The sequence below is a fragment of the Diadema antillarum genome, unplaced genomic scaffold (genome assembly GCF_040938485.1).
Source record: "Diadema antillarum isolate AM-2024a unplaced genomic scaffold, OU_Dant_1.0 seq00000732_RagTag, whole genome shotgun sequence".
Taxonomy (NCBI): Eukaryota; Metazoa; Echinodermata; class Echinoidea; order Diadematoida; family Diadematidae; genus Diadema; species Diadema antillarum.
This window is the reverse complement of record NW_027271633.1, coordinates 1,764,297-1,779,204: the sequence shown is the minus strand read 5'-3', so window position 1 is coordinate 1,779,204 and position 14,908 is coordinate 1,764,297.

Here is a 14,908-nt window from a genome sequence, read left to right as displayed (position 1 = left end):
TTTCAAAACAAATTTTCGTCCAATAATCTTTGAATTCGACTTATAATGGTACCCACATTATGCTCTGTAATATATCATGAGTGGTATCTTGGTATCTCGTTGGAAGTTAAAAACCCAAATCCTCATATCCACTAATACTATACCAAACCTGTACATCTTAGAACCTGATAATGCCCTTATGCTTCTGAGCTGACAATATTTGTAAGTACTTTTTACTCACAACCGGATTTTCAAAACACGTGCAAAATTACACACAACATTATGATTTATTTTTACGCTAAATGATGTACTGAATCACGATCAAATTCTGGTCTATCACACGGCATGTTCATGAACATTCGGGGAGATGCAGAAGAGTTGAGCCACCCCTTCAAACTTGGTTAGAGTTCACAGATGCAGCACTTGTGCCCTCTGTTGGTAGTGCTTAACATCACTGCCATTTCAGCAAAATTAAACAGTGGTGGTACAGCACAAATGATACACAGGTCACAAAAAAAGGAAATCCAAAGACAGCAGGAAAATTAATTGATGGATTTCATATATTAAATTTTCTATTATTCGTGTAACAGTATTATTGATTAGTAAGTGATTATGCGTAATATTGGTCCCATTGTAGTCTTTAATAATTTCATGGATTTTTGATTTGCTATCTTTTATAAGTTCAAGGAAAGGTAAAAAAGGCCATCTTGACTAGCGTGTAGCAATGCAGGCAAAGGAGAGTTGAGCCACAATTTCCATACACAAATACATGGGGGTTTAAGTACATTTGATTTTGACATTCTTTTCGACTATGGGTTAAATGTCCATTAAGAGGTTGTAAATTACTAGGTTTCCGAAGGAAATATCAGTAAATCCCGGATGCCATGAATCATTGTGTATTTAACTTTATAAATGATCTTTGCTTGTCATATATGAATGTAAAAAGTGCACACACATTCTTAGACATAAATTACTACTTTTCTGCTGTAATAGCACCGGAAAATTGTTGTACTTTACTAACCAGAAAGAGTAGATATTATTCTGTCAAAATTCATGGTTTTTGTTATTCATGTTTGGATACATTACTTGCCTGTAGTTTTCATTCACATTTCATGTTTATTAATTACACAAAAGGTGATAGTAACACAAACACTCTGAAAGGGAATACAAATGTCTGTTTTATTACTAAAATATAACCTACCTTAACATTTCTTTTGTATGTGTCTAAAATAATGATACCTTGTTACTTTTTTTTAAGATTCGGCTTGCAGTTCCGATGAGTAGTTTGTTATACTTTGCTTCATTTACAAGATATTTTCCAATCTAAAACAAAGCAAGGTGATTAGTGAATAATGATGAAGTCCCATTCCAACATATCATAAAGCAAAACTTATCTGTGAGTGATTCTTATGAGAAATGCATCATCATGAGTGTTTGAACTTCTGAAATGTCCAGATGTTCCTATAGTTGAATGTGAGAGGAAAAAATGTAAGTTAAGATACATTTTTGGCTACTTGTAATTTTTGAATTTCATCTTAACCTGTCTTACATTATGACTCAACTCTCCAACAAAGGGTTAGTGGCACATGTCTTCCAAGGCTGGCTCAACTCTCGTTACGCTGCGGAAATCTTGAGCCACTTGACATTTTTTAAAGATGGGGTGTAAAAATTTGTTTTTTTTTTCTTAACAGGCAATGATCTGACATAAAATGTCATAGGTATATGGCAACTTTATAGCTTTATAGACTTCAATCAACCAAACACTTGTTATAGAAGGATTAATTAGGAACTATTTTTACAATCCAGTAAAAGTGGATTAAGTCTCCTGCATCTGACCTACATGACTGTATTCAAGCTGTCATAAATCACACTGATACAATGCAAAGTGTTAGAAAGTGTTGCAAGGAGCAAGATGTATTTGACATTCACTACAAGAGATTGTTTCACTCTTATTATTAAAACTCTTTTAAACCAATTACTGTCAAAATATTAACGACACTTCTAGTATATATTATTTATAACCTACACTTATAACCAGCATACTTCTAGGCGTTGCAAAAAACATTTCCCACTTTTAATCCTTAATATTTCAAAAACTATGTATCAGATAACACTGACATTGATATGAGCAATATAGCTGGATAGTGTACACTTTCGTCGGAGGCAATTTCAAAATGACAGCATAATTCAGTCTCATTAGATTAAACATTAATTATTCAGTTAGGTTTCAGATTTCGTTGTATTTTCAACCCTCTGTACAAAACTGTAACTTTACACAAAACTCAATTGGTGTGTATGGGATAGTGTAGTTGACACCCAGCCAATAGTCCTGGACAATGACCAAGATTTGAATGCTCCATTATTTCTTCATGAGAAATTATACTATCACAGCTAGTCTTTATTCATTCTGAAATGTGGTATATGCAAACATATGCTTACTTTTTTTTTCATGTGCACGCATTTCACCCCTTGCTACGAATTCAGACTAGCAGTGCCCAGGCAATCCACCATGAATAATTAATAAAGCATTCATGTCCCTTGGAGCAGAGCTCTGAACAGGCGGTATCCAGGTCTATTGTTTGGGGTCATTGTAAGTACACACTCACATACACATCATTAGTTCCTGTGTAAAGTTCAGGTTTTGCATAGAGGGTTAAAATTTGACCCAAATCTGGAACCTTACTTTGTAATTAATCATGGATTTTGTGAAACTGATCTTGGTTTTCATATTCAAATCACCTCCAACTAAATTGTACACTATTCAGCTAGTATTCACATCAATGACAGTTTTGTCTGTTATAATAGTTTCCGAGCTATTCAGCATCAAAAGTGGGAAATAGTTTTTTTAACACCTAGTACATAGCGCATGCAAAATTGCTAAAGTTGCTCCAATTTTCAGACACACACACACACACACACACACACAAATGACTCCTATCTAATTACCGTCATTCCAACAATCGTTCTATTTATAATCTTTCTGGTCTTTTGAAAGCAATAGAAAGACTTGTCTATAACACATTGTATTTTTTTCTTTCTGCTAAATGATGTACTGAACTACGATCAAATCCTGGTGCATAACAAGTCATGTGCATGTACAGTTGTACAGAACATACTTTATTTATGCTGTCACAATTCTAACTGTTACACTGCAAAATTTTAAAAAGTTTTGCAAGGAGCAAGATGTACGAGACATTCACCACCAGAGAGCATTTTACACCTATTACTATCATTCTTTAAAAATGTTGGCGGTATACCGACACCTCTAGTACTTATCGTCGGCTGAAAACCAGAAGGGCGTTATCACAGTTATTCGGGGTAATAAATTATTGATTGTATCAAGATACGGAAATTGGTGTCCTCTTCATCGTAGGTGGCAATTTGAGATCATTATGATTTTTAGGACAATTCAAAACAATAAGGAAGCTACTTTACCCGATATTAAGAACAATGCGTGTAGATCTATGCACCCTTTAATGAAAAAAACGTGTTTTTTTTCTTCTTCATGAAAGTTGATTGTTTCGTTTTTATTTATGCTTTAAAGAGGTTGTATAGTTTTTGGTTGAGGCCTAACTTCTCTTTCCTAACATTTTTTATTATCATTTGCAAGATAATATAACTTATGAAAGAGAATGTAATTACAAGAGGAATTCAACGTCGATATGATGAAAATTGGTTTCGAAATAGTTGAGATATCCAAACTAGATCGATCGTAGGGTGGGCCCACCTTATATTACGATTCCTTTGTATTACTTTTTCTTTATTTCTCAGCCATTCCGAAACCGATTTTCATTAATAACTTTGAATTCCACTCAGAGTGGTACCCCTTATAAGCATACTATGCTCTCTATATGGTTACATCATGAGTAGTATCTTGTCATCTCGTAGAAAGTTAAAAAGCCCAATCCTCATATCCTCTACAACTATACCATCCCTTCCAATCTTAGAACGCGATAATGCCATTTTGCTTTTCAGCTGACAGTGTTTGTAACTTTTCAGTCACAACCGACATATTTCTAAACGCATGCAAGATTACACACTGTATGACATTTTTAACACTAAATGATGTACTGAACCACAATTACATAACAAGTACTGTGTATATACATTCAGGGAGATGCAGGAAAGTCAGGGAGGTGGCAGGGAACACCCCCTCGAACTTGGTTAGAGTTCACAGATGCAGCACGTGTGCCCTCAGTTGGTGTGCCCTTAGTTGGTAGTGCTTAACCCGTTCCATACTGAATTCTTAATGCGCTGATTAATACGCTAAGGCTTAATACGCTGCCAACCAGGTTCCCGTACGGAACGGGGTTAACATCACTGTCATTTTAGCACAAGCAAGCAGAGGATGTACAGTACAACTGTCATAGGGACGCAGGTCACACACAAAAAAGACAGTAGAAAAAGTGAATTGGTGGATTTTAGGTATTCCATTTTCTATTACTGAAATAACAGCAATTGGTTAGTCAGTGATTAGGTGTAAAAGTGTTCACATTGTAGTCTTTTATAAATTCTGATAGATTTTTGATTTGCTGATTTTGATACGCGTAAGGAAAGTGAAAATTGTCACCTTGAGGAGAGTTTAGCAATGCAATCTGGGGTAGAGTTGAGCCACACTTTTCATCCACAAACACATTGGGGTTTAAAATGCATGATTTCGTTTCGACTGTAGGTCAAATCTCCGTTCAGAAGAAGTAGATCATAAGGTTTCCAAAGGAAATATGTCAGTAAATCCCGGGTGGCATGAATCATGGTGTATTTACCTTTATAAATGATCTTTACTTTTTCACATACGAATGTCAACATGCAGTATACACCCATTCTTGGACATAAATGACTACGTTTCTGCTGCAGTGGCACCAGGAAATTGTTGTAGATTACTAACCAGAAAGATTAGATTTTATTATTTAAAAGTTCATGATTTTTGTTAATCATCTATGAATACATTACTTGCCTGTAGTTTTTATTCACGCGTCGTGCATTTCAATTAGACATGGGTTGATAGCACCACAAGCACTCTGAAAAGGAGCTGTTTGTTACATTATACAAATATTACCTTAACATTTCCTGATGATGCCTCTTTACTTTCTACAGATTCACGTTGCAGTTGCCTTATTTTTGCTTGGATTCATTATACGGGGATTATCTGAGGCATAGAAGGGTGGTCAGTAAACATAGTGAAGTCCCATCGCAAAACATCATAAAGCAAAACTTCTTATGAGGAGTGTTGATAACGTGCTTGTAATGAGTTTTTGGACCCCTTAAAAATGTTCACATGTTCCTATACTTAGAAGTAATGTAGAACCATTATTAAAGCTTGCTGACGTATTTTTTTTTTCATTTCATATTATCCTTTGACATCATGGCTCAACTCTCCCAAAAGTGACACATGCCTTCCCAAGCTGGCTCAGCTCTCCTGAAGACATCGTAACTCTCCTCACACTAAGCGAGTGCTGGGCCACTTGACTTTTTCTTTTCAGGGATTTGTTTTTTTTTAAATTAGGAATGATTTAGAAAAATATTCCACAGGTACAAGACATCTTTATAGTTGTAAAAAAATTCCAAAAATAGCAATAGTGGCTAGTCTCCTGCATCTTCCCTATTATAAATGACTTTATTTAAGCTGTTACAAGTATGACTGTTGCACTGCAAAGTGTTAGAAAGTGTTGCAAGGAGCAAGATGTATTTGACATTCACTACAAGAGAACATTTCACTCCTATTACTAAAACTGTTTTGAAACAAATTGCTGACAATATAACAACACCTCTGGTACATATTTGTTACATTCACTCACAACCGGCATATTTACAAACGCAGGCAAAATTGCAAAACTAGCACAAAAAAGACGACTCCTCTCTAAATTTCTCTAATATCCAATGATAGCTCTATCTCTACACTTCCTGGTCTATGATGTGCAATAGAAAGGCATGTCTACAACACACTGTCTGATATTAACGCTAAATAATGTACTGAACCACGATCAAACCCTGGTGCATAACAAGTCATGTGCATTACAGTACATGGCTCTATTCAAGCTGTCACGAATATCACTTTTACACTGCAAAGTCTTACAGTGTTGCAAGGAACAAAATGATGTCGGCATGCCCCACGAGAGAGCATCTCACTCCTATTTAATACTAAAACTCTTTCAAAGCAAATTGTTGGCAGTATTACTACGCCTCTATAGTACATTAGAAGTATATTCATTTTGCAATTGACCACTCACAAACGGCATGTTTCCAAATGCATGCAAAATTGCAAAGTTGCTATAATGTTTAAAAAGTGACTCCTTTCTGATTTTCAGCAATTGATCTCCTCTCTATTCTTCCCGGTCTCTTTTTTATGTAATAGAAAAGCTTGTCTTTAACAAACTCTATATCTTTTTGACGATAAATAATGTACTCAACCATATCAAATTATTGTGATTGGAACGCTCATTCCACGCGTATGACATTAACTGAATATTAAGATCGGTAGATGTGTCGAATGCCTTAAGCTCAGCAAAAACATGTAGGTATGTTCATGGACCAAGCAAGGTGTTCGCCACTCTTGACCACACTATCCTTTTACGCAAATCACAGTGTTATGGAGTGACAATTTTATCCAATAGAAAGCAATATGCATGTTATCAATCACTCATCTATGATTTTTTTTTACATGATACACTGGATATACAATGTGTTGTCCACCAAGGCTTTATATTGGGCCCCTTTCTATTCTTGGTCTATAACGATGATATTTCATCCTCATCTCTACTTTCCTACAATTAAGATTTAAAGAAAAAAAATGCCGACGATAGCAATGTATTCTGTTCAATTTCAGAGTTACAGTCTCTCCTAAAAGGAAATAAAAAAGCTCCTTAATACGGAATAAGCGAAATTTTCTCTGTAATATAGTTGAAGAGCGATATATTATTGTTCAATTTAAAATATAGACTGGTTTTATTCATTTTATAATAGGAAAAATAATGATGATACGCAAAGTTCCAATATTAGGGTACATGGTTCATTATTAGAACAAAAAGAAAGAACTTTCTTCTTGAGAATTGTATACAAGAAAACTTGAAATTTAACGTTATATGTGCATCATTATTATCTTATACGATATCCTGTAATGTTAATAGGCTTGCACTCTATAGTAACTTAAAGTCTTATATTCCAATGAACATTCATTTCTACTTTAAAAGTTTCAGTTTCGTACACTTCATAGTACAACATTGAGCAACTTCACAAAGTTAAAACACACAACTACACAAAATAATGTCATGCGTATTATATAATAACCTAGGAAAAAAGGGAACATTCAGATCCCTTATTCGCAGAATTAAAAATCTAAAGCTAAATGACATTAAAAAAAAGAAATAATTCTTTAAATGTCTTTTATTTTATGGCAGTTACCATTTTTTTTTTGTTTCTCATGATCTTAGTTAAACAAGGACATACACTCTTATACTACAGGGCAAACTGAAAAAAAAAATACCTTTCTTGAACTCTCTTCCGTGAGATATTCGAAATAAAAAGGCTATGTAGTAAAAGTATCAATGTTACAATATGTGGATGCATAGTAGCTGTACAGAACTTCCTTTCTTTCCGTTTTTTTGTCAAATTTTGTTCCTTTTTTTTTTTTGGACAAGCCAAAAACGTTGGGGATGAAGCTTCCCCAGCCCCCCCCCCCTCACTTCAGCAACTAGTGATCCAGGCGATACCTTATATGATCTAAGAGGTAAACATAGTTTCTGAAAGCTGTCAAACCTTTCTCTCCACTCTTCCCTCTCTTTTTTTTATATCTCAACAGATGTAACTCTCTCCCTTTATTTTCCTTTTCTCTTCGTATAGTGTATCATGCATAAGGGCTGCAAGCAAATCGAGCTTCGTTAATTCTGCGGATAGCCCTTCTCCGACATTTATTACATGGCATACACTTTTAGATCAATCTTAATTCTCCTATGCGAATTTCTATCTCACAAGTCATATGAAACTATCAAATTATTGGATTGCCATTGAACAACATTGTAAATCCATTGCAGATAAAATTACTTTGTAAACAACGAAAGCAAATTATGATATATCATAAATGCTATCAATGATGTAAATGTACAAATTTACACTGCTGATGAAGAAACCAATAGAGTAAAATCAAAGGAAATACAAATCAGCACAAACTCCCCTTACTCTACACTAAGCAATCGTCATGTGCACCTAATATACTTTGAATTAGGGCCTATAATCCTACGGAACAAACTTTGAAGCGCGAGAGCCTCACTATAGTTATCGATGCATCAGCTACAATAATACTAGTACAGTATACTTACAATGTAATCGCTTTCAACACAGTGTATGATGCCTGCATTTGGTAACGAAACTGAATGAAAAATGATGGGGTAAATTACCTAAGGTAATTTTTACAAGCCGAGGTTTACACTTTGTTGATGGCTTACATCAAGGGCGATTCGCACATGCGGGTAACAGAGTGTGTTCCAGGTCGGATGTCTGTTTGAGGGTGAAATGACATTTTGGTCTCCGACTATTGCTCCTTTGAAACATCTCCACGCTAAGAAAAAGGTGGACTCTACCCCAGGGCCGGCGCAGCCGTGGGGGCCGTGGGGGCTCGGGCCCCCACACTTTTTGTGCACCATACAAAGGAATACATAAGGTGTCATCACTTTGTTAGCTCGTGAAACCCGGAAGTGGGCCCCCACACTTTTGAAAATACTGCGCCGTTCCTGTACCCACAAATGTAACTCTTACCCTAATCCTAATCTTCACATCAAACCAATCCTAAACCAATATCACAACCCTAACCCTAATCCCATGGAGAAAAAAAAAGACCGACGGAACTGTCGCAGGAGCTAATATATGTCGTGTCACCCTGTTGGAGTTTTTGATGTTTCTTGTACCTGAATTAGTGCACTCAGGTATATCAATTTACAACTTGAGGGCTGCATCTAAATGGTGTTGTTTTTAAGTTGTACATGTACGTCAATCGGATAAAGACATTATATTGCTTGACAGACAATGACATAACTTGGATTAAAGAAGAAATGAATTTATGTGTTATGAATATTGATTTTTCATTACTAATTTCCTTCTTCTTTGAACCTCAGGTAGTGAAATGATGAATATTTATCTTAGTGTACATTGTCTCCCAACATTTCTAAGCCAACACGTATTACACATACATCAGAAGCGCTTATTGATTAATCAAAGCTTCAGTTTAGCGCAGGTGCAACGATTAGATAAATCCAAATAACGAAAACGACACTAAAATGCCAGATGGCAGTGAGACCTTCTATTTCACATAAACCCATCTACATCGTGCAGATGATAGCGATAGTAAACTATACGATCATGTCAAAATGAAGATATCACATTACCATATCATTGAAATTAGTCATAAATTATGTTGTCTTATCCATAACTTTGAATACGAAACCAATCACATGACTTTATAGATTTTCTCATTCTTTATGGTGATTTTGCGGTAACTTGACATGGCGACAATGCAGAATTACATAGGATCATCATAAGCGATGGCCATACTCCACAAATCAAGGTCCTCATTACCTCCGAGTTCATCCTGGGTTATGGGATGCAGTACCGAAGTAAGACTGCTCGAAGCGTAGTCTCTGGTGACCACTACACCGTCACGTCGAAGCCAGTACACTGTGCCGTTGAATATACTCACATCCGTCAGTCTTCTGTCACTGGCTGCACTTTGTACGTCAACTCCTGGTATCTTAGTCTGCCCTGAGCTCCCTAGAGGCAGGTTACTGTAGTAGGCTGTGTCGGTTCCCCAACGGTAACAATAGAGCAGTCTGCCAGCTGTGAGACAAAAATACACATGACGAGAATAGGAATATTCATTAGTAGGCATTCAAAGATGTATATATGTTACCGTGCACCTCAAAACGAACATAAAGTCGCACACACTGATTTTGCGTGAGGACTGAAAATAAGTGAAATGGATCAACCCAGCCGAACTTGACTTTTTCATACTTTCTGAAAGAGCGGGTCTTCTTTTACGTTATGCTAAAATTTGGTATCATAAAACGGGCAGGAAAGTGTGTTTTTTAGCAATTCATATCGAACACTTTTGGCAGAATAGTGTGATTAGGTGTGTCTTTAGAATCCCTTTTTCATTTCTGAAAAACCTTGTCCACACTCTTCGCTTTCAACTCTAATAACTTTTGAAGGGATAGTGCTACTGCTTTGAAAGTTGGCATTAATTATGGACAGAATGTGTTAATGAGGCATGCTTAATTTCAGTTTAATCTGATAATCCCTTCATTGTTGTTACTCTGGTGGTTTACTTCCTGTTTTTTTGTCCCATTCATCGCACAGCCAGCACGGTTTGGTAAAGATTAAGCGCTTGAATAGACACTGTACTTTAGAGCCTCTTTTCTCAGTTCACACTTTTCCTGAGTTTGTGCTTTCTTTCCAATATTTAGATAGGTTAGGAGAGTCCATTTGATTTGAGTTATACATCATTTTAAAGCTTAAAGTCTGCTCTTTCAGAATATGGTCTTAACTGAAAATTCATGTCTGGCGACTTTTTGTTTGTTTTGAGGTGCAGGGTCACATATACTAGTCACATTGTCAACAGAGAATGAACGTGCCTATAATTGTCGATATGTTCAGAAACGATGTGGGCATAATTTATCAAAATGTTAAATGTTAAATTGCTGTCTTAATTTCAACCCCTTAACTTAACAACAGCATTCTATTGTAGCATTATGTTTTCCTCTTTCTGATGAGAGATAAGCCGTACACTAGGTCAACATGTTTGACAGTTTGATTTACCGTTTTTATTCAACTGTATTGGTATTTATTCTCAATTCTCGAGCCCTACCAATTTTCATTTTAATTAACCATTATACAAAGATTCAGATGCGAAACTAGAAAAGCACTCTGAGAGCGCAGACCTCCGCCAAGGATTTACTTTCCACCGATAATGTTGCTCTTCCAAAGTTAGCAGTGATTTCAACCCATACGTATGAATGCCGAAAAATGCATGCCCTATTTCCCAACATAGAAAACTTTGTTACGTCATAAAGCCTCTACTGTGTGGCGCGCCTCGCCCTTTCAGAAACTAGAGCACGCACTTTAGTGCGCGCATGAAAAGCTTAAAAAAAAAAAATGTGCAGCTTGAACTTCCAAGTTCATTGACTCTACCTATCGAAGTATCGAAAATCCTTTATAAGATCCATAAAAGCTTCTGGATCACTACCAAAATTTAATCATTTTATTTCTTGTGTCATTCCCAACCTTCCCTGCAAGTTTTATTTAAATCCGTTCCCAACTTTTGGAGCTATTTTGCATACGGACAAACAAACAAAAACATAATATCCCCCTTTAGTGGAGGTAATAATAGAATTTTGAAATACCTCATGTGAAGCACCTCCTAAGCTAATTTGTGTCAATTTGGAATTACTCTCTTTGTTTCTTTAGAGCTGAATAACAACCATTATTATGTAGGTATTAGGCATAAGCTTGAATCTGTGATTTGAAAAACAATGTTCCATCTTGATGTCGTCTTTCAATTTGACACAATGCAATACCATATTCTGCAGTTAATAATTTCTGTTGCGTTAAGGCTACATGAAAAATCAAATGGCAAAATGCACATGAAACATACATAGCATTTGTTAAAAAACAACAACATTCTATTGGTTAGAAAATTATGTTCTCATCCTTATGATTACGTACAATAGCTATTTGTTTTTCTTTTCTTATATTTATCTATTTATTTTTTTAGAAAGGGTCGTTCTTTCCTCTATCAAATAGGGTCGTATAATTAGGTTGTGCCCTCTCGTCAATAACACGGTATGCAATGACACATGAGAACACCACGAGGAAAAGGAAGGAATGCACTGGAGGGGAGTACTAATCCTGCGAACACTACGTTTGACACCCCCCCCCCCCCCCCACCCACTCAAACACACTTTTTTGTTGTTGTATGGTATTCTTTATTTGAATTTCATCCGATATCAGGTCCATGTTTACAACGAAATTAATATGAACAAAAAATAAGCAGCTGTATTCTTTCTTGTGCTGCTAAATCGTTGTTTTTTTTTTGTCAACATACGGTACAATAATATTTTGGGTTTATTTTGTTCAAATCATACCATGTTTATATATGAGATATATGACATGATATTCTGCATGACTCTCAGAAAAAGATCTTGATCTACCTAAACAAGCCAATCCATATCTGCCTCATTACACACACACACACACACACACACACACACACACACAAATTATGCTGCTAAATCACCTTCTCTTCTTAAAGGGACTGTACAGCAGTGGTTGAGGTGGGGATTCATGTTTTGAACATCCCTAAGTGAGATAATGAGAAACCTCTTATGAAATATGAAAGAGCGTGTGATTTTAAGAAGGATTCAACGTTTATTTGATGAAAATTGGTTTTCAAATGGCCGAGATATCCCCAAAAGTGATGATAATAAAAGGCGACATGCCCCACCTTTATTAGGATCTCTTTGTTTCACGTTGTTTTTGGATATCTAAGACATTTCAGACCCGATTTTCATCAAATGATTCATAATTGAGTAATCTATGTTGAAGTGAGATTATTTGTAGTATAAATTGACAAATGGATTTGTTTGTGATTCGAATTGCCATTTGTAACGTTTTTGTTCATGTTACACCCAGAATGGTTCGATTTATGAATGATTTGAATGAAATCAATTAATATCAAGGAAATAAACTTTTGATACCCCTTAGAATTGCAGGCTCTTTGACATCTCATAGAGTGGTTTCTGAATATCTCGCAAAACGTTAAAAGCTAAATCCTCACCCCGACCAGAACTGTACACACCCTTTAACATACATTTTTTTTTTTCAGAGTACACACTATATACCAAAATTATAACAAATTCAGCATAACTCTTAGAGAAAAAAAAAAACTATCTTGATCAGCTTGATCAAATTATTTAATATCCGCTTCCTTACATAAACTCCCTTACACTCCCTTGAGAATACAGCATTTCTCAAAACCTGCAATAAACTGAAAAAAAAAAATTGTAACCTACCAAGCTACCCCCTGTACAAAACAAAACAACTATTTTTGCATATTATTGTCAAAACAAATCGTATTCCTGTTTATATGCCCTTAACTTGCACACCATTACTCTACATCTACCTAACCCCACCCATCACCCACTTCTCTCTACAGGCATATCCCCCCCCCCCCCCCACACACACACACACACACCCCGGAAACTGATCCTCAACACACATAAACACACATACACATACAAACACAAAACATCAAGAACAACAACAGCAAACAACAAGAACAACAACAACAACAACAACAACAGAAAAAACATACCACACGCGCACCCCCACAAACACAAACACTCACACACCCAATCACACTGTATACATGTCGTGTCATGGTTACCCGTTTCCTAGACACACACCAAAAACCAAAACTGACCAAACGTCTGACATGGGAAAGAAAAAAAAATGACCACCATAATGCTGATATAAATACCGATTACTAAACATTGATACGTCAGAAGCCAAAACTGACCATACGTCTGACGTTGGGGAAGAAAGATTAATGATGACATAATTAAAATGTATAATTCAAACCATCAATCTGGACACCTATCCCTGCCAACAATGGGGATAAAAAAACCAATATCTACAAAATCTTAAAGTGTTCCCATTATTGCAAATGAAACCCGAGCTAACCTGCTTTTACCTCAATTTTCTTTTCCTCCTTTATAAAATCCAGAACAATTTTCTTTATCTTTGTCACGCACACACACACACACACACACACACACACATCAGTATAGAACATGGCAGCCAGTAAATGATACATGATAATACTGTTGCAAACAAGTGAGACAATGGGCGATTTCGAGTTAGTTAATATTGCTGGAAGGCGCTCTTGTTATCTTTCTCATAATTAGGGCGGACGTCCACTTGGGCGCGGACAAGCTCCGGAAGGGTTGCGGAAGCAAATTTTGTTATTTCGGCATCCTGTCCGCGACAGACGCAGAATAACTTTGTGAATCGGCTTGTCCTGGGACATTCCTAGGACTGTCCGCGGACTGTCCGCGGACTGTCCGCGGACTGTCCGCGGACTGACTGCGGACATTCCTAGGAATCACTCCGGAAGAGCGCGAAATACCTCGGAATATGCTAATCGTAGCCGGGCAGCGCGGAAACATCTAGGATCACACCAGGAATGAACGCGGACAATCAGGATGCCTTCCGGACAACACAAGTTAGGCATGCGGACAAACTGCGGACAATACCAGGAAAATGGAAAGGTATAAATTTGGCGCTGACTTTGACTTTTCCTCATTTGACTGCTAGCCGTCATTGATGCTCCTTGTTGTGCTTCCGCAGTAGCGGCTGATATTATATTGATATGATTTGTCAATATTATTTGATAAATGTGACCACCAAAAGTCGAAGAATAGGATTGTCTGCATATTGGCTGACGACTCATTTTTGAACCATATATATATATATATATATATATATATATATATATATATAATATACATATATATATATATATATATATATAATATACATAAAAATGTAAATGTATATATATATATGTATTATTATTATTATTATTATTATAATCATGTTGATAAGGTAGTCCACGTGTGGGCAAGATAAAAAGATAAGTAACAAAACTGCAACAAAGTTCATGCTGTATTCACCAACGATTTATTTCTTCACAAGATATAAACCGTTGGTGAATACAGCATGAACTTTGTTGCAGTTTGTTACTTATATATATATATATATATATATATATATATATTATTCATTCCCTTTTTTTAGACCTGTGCTTTATCCATCGCGAAGTATATACATGTTTTGTCTGATACTTCTGTAGAGCATGCTAAAATGATCCTAATCATTAAATTTGTTT